The sequence below is a fragment of the Octopus bimaculoides genome, chromosome 1 (assembly GCF_046866305.1).
Source record: "Octopus bimaculoides isolate indiv1 chromosome 1, ASM4686630v1, whole genome shotgun sequence".
In the NCBI taxonomy this organism is placed as follows: Eukaryota; Metazoa; Mollusca; class Cephalopoda; order Octopoda; family Octopodidae; genus Octopus; species Octopus bimaculoides.
In genome coordinates this window covers 106,966,914-106,970,499 of record NC_142928.1, presented here as the reverse complement: position 1 = coordinate 106,970,499, position 3,586 = coordinate 106,966,914, and positions in this window count along the sequence as shown.

Here is a 3,586-nt window from a genome sequence, read left to right as displayed (position 1 = left end):
TATATATATATATATATATATATATATATATATATATATATATATATATATATATATATATATATATATATATATATAAAGAATTAAAAAAGGACCTAATTTATGTAATAACCTGCTCGGGTTGCGGACACAACTATATTGGACAGACGAGTATGACCTTGAGATGGAAAACCACTTTACGTAAGGAGCAAATCCATTTCCCGCATTATAGGCAAATTCCTCTCAGTGAACATATAGAAAAATGTGCAGTTAACATCAAGCCAAATTTCACAGTCTTCCCCTTCTACCAGTGCAAAGACATAATTTCCCCCACAAGAACGTTTAAATAAAGAAACTTTTTTGACTGAAAAGTACAGAACACGTCTTAATATGCATGCATAACCACCTTTTATCTTTTTACATATTTCAATTCACGATTATATCACTGTACATAAATCCATTCACAAAACAAGTTTTTCGAAACCTTTTTTTGTGTGTATATATATATATATTCCCCTCCCCTTACTGAAAGCTGAACAGTTATCTCCCTTACCACAACAATAACAATAATAACGATAACCAATTACCTCCCCTTTTTTTTCTACTTGTGAAGTCATTCACTCGTAAATATCATCACACACAACATGGACAAAAATTTCTTCTTAAGAAAATACATATTCAAATATCATGAATAGTGAAAGCGAAACCGGTTGATATATTAAAAATTATATTAAAACTATGTAGTGTGTGTATTTTCTTTGTTTAATTCTTTATATATATTACAACTCACCATGTGAAGATAATCGAAATTCCTCCTTTTCTGTTATATATCAGTCTATCTATCTATCTGCCTATCTATCTATTTATTTGCTTATACATCTTCCATTGTCTCCAAAGCCTCACTCCAAAAAAACAAAAAAACAAAAGTGTTCTGTTATAAACAAAACCCCCCAAAATACCTGTTTTTATATAAATAAGCTAGATCTCTGTATTTTCAGTTATATTTGACAAGTTCGAAAGACGAACGAAAGCGCTAATATATGTATAAAATAAATGAAAGAACTTATTCCAAAATTCTGACGACTTTTTTTCAATATTTACTTCTGTACATCACACCTAACACTCTACACATATGCATATATATATATATATATATATGTGTGTGTGTGTGTGTATGTATATATTTATATATATACATATATGTGTATCATCATCATCATCATCATCATCATCGTTTAACGTCCGCTTTCCATGCTAGCATGGGTTGGACTATTTGATTGAGGACTGGTGAAACTGGATGGCAACACCAGGCTCCAATCTAATTTAGCAGAGTTTCTACAGCTGGATGCCCTTCCTAACGCCAACCACTCAGAGAGTGTAGTGGGTGCTTTTACGTGTCACCCGCACAAAAACGACCACGCTCGAAATGGTGTCTTTTATGTGCCACCCGCACAAGCCAGTCCAGGGGCACTGGCAACAATCTCACTCGAAAATCCTACTGGAGCCAGTCAGGCGGTACTGGCAACGGCCACACTCAAAATGGTGCATCTCATGTGCCACCTGCACAAGAGCCAGTCCAGGGGCACTGGCAACGATCTTACTTGGCTTGCCGGGTCTTCTCACGCACAGCACATTTCTAAAGGTCTCGGTCAGTAGTCATTGCCTCGGTGAGGCCCAATATATACATACATACATACACACACACACACAGACACGTGCGCGCAACAGGCCTCTTTTAGTTTCCCTCTACCAAATCCACTCACAAGGCTTTGGTCAGCCCAGAGTTATAGTAGTAAATACTTGTCCAAGGTGCAGCTTAGTGAAACTGAACCCAAGACCACATTGTTGGAAGGCAAGCTGCTTAACCACGTAGCTATGGCTGTAGCTATTATCATTATCATCATCATCATCATTTAACAACTGTTTTCCATGCTAGCATGGGTTTGATAGTTTGATAGGAACTGGGAAGCCCAAGAGCTGCACCAGGCTCCAGTTGTCTATTTTGGTATGGTTGGGTGCTTTTTATGTGGCACCAGCCTGAGTGCCTTTTATGTTGTGCCAGCACAGGTGCTTTTTACATGATGCCACCACCCTTAGAATCACCAAGCAGCTTGCAAGACAAGGACGCCTCGGCTAAGAGAGGGAGAGTAAACAAAAGAAGTGGCCATGTGCCAGGAGAGAGGTTGGTGTATGATAGAGGGACAGAGATAGCTGTCTTACTACAGAGGAAATATTTGGCTACCCCACCTCCGCCTGGTAGGACAAGGAAGAAAGGGAGGAGAAAGTGGGAGAGAGGGCTTACCCACAGGGAAGAGTGGTGGGGGAGTATAAGTAGTACAGAGTGGGTAGAGAACATATTCCATAAGAGTGTGAGGGAAGATAGCTAGAGATGGCAAGTGATGGTAAGAGAAATTGGAGGGGTGGTGATGGGTTGGGGGAGATGGGTTCTGGGTGAATTTTGCCAGGGGACAGAATTGTGTGTCTGTGTGTAAGAGAGAGAGAGTGGAAGTGGGGTTATAGCCATAAAGAACATGCCTGTATATATGGATGGCTATGATTTTCCTTAGTTTCACATCTTCTCAAGTGCAGCAAGTCACCAGTAGTTTTGGTCCTGTGTCATCTTCTCTGTGAGGCTCAACTTATATACATATATACACATATATATATATATATATATATATATATATATATATATATATATATATATACATTCATGCATATGTATATAATATTTTGGATGGCATTTATAGATACATGCATACATACAGATACACACACACACACACACACACACACACACACACACATATATGTATATATGTGTGCTGGTGGCATGTAAAAAAGCACCATTTGAGTGCAATCATTTCCAGCTTCACCTTACTGGCACTTGTGCCGGTGGCATGTGAACAAAACAGTGGACAGACTCCTGTGCAGGTGGCACATAAAAAACACCATTTGAGCATGGCCGTTGCCAGTACTGCCGGACTGGCCCACATGCCGGTGGCACGTAAAAAGCACCCACTACACTCTCGGAGTGGTTGGCGTTAGGAAGGGCAACCAGCTGTAGAAACTCTGCCAGATCAGATTGGAGTCTGGTGTAGCCATCTGGTTCGCCAGTCCCCCAGTAAAATTGTCCAACCCATGCTAGCATGGAAGGCGGATGTTAAATGATGAATGAATGAATGAATGAATATATATATATTCTTTTATTCTTTTATTTGTTTCAGTCATTTGATGGCGGCCATGCTGGAGCACCACCTTTAGTTGAACAAATCGATCCCAGGGCATATTCTTTGTAAGCCTAGTACTTATTCCATCAATCTCTTTTGCCAAAGTGCTAAGATACGGGGAAGTAAACACACCAGCATTGGTTGTCAAGCGACGGTAGGGGTACAAACACAGACACACAAACACACACACACACACACACATACATGTACGATGGACTTCTTTCAGTTTCCATCTACCAAATCCACTCACAAGGCTTTGGTCAGCACGAGGCTATAGTAGAAGACACTTGCCCAATGTGCCACAAGGTGGGACTGAACCGGGAATCATATGGCTGGTAAGGAAGCTACCTAATATACAGCCACTGCTGTACCTCACA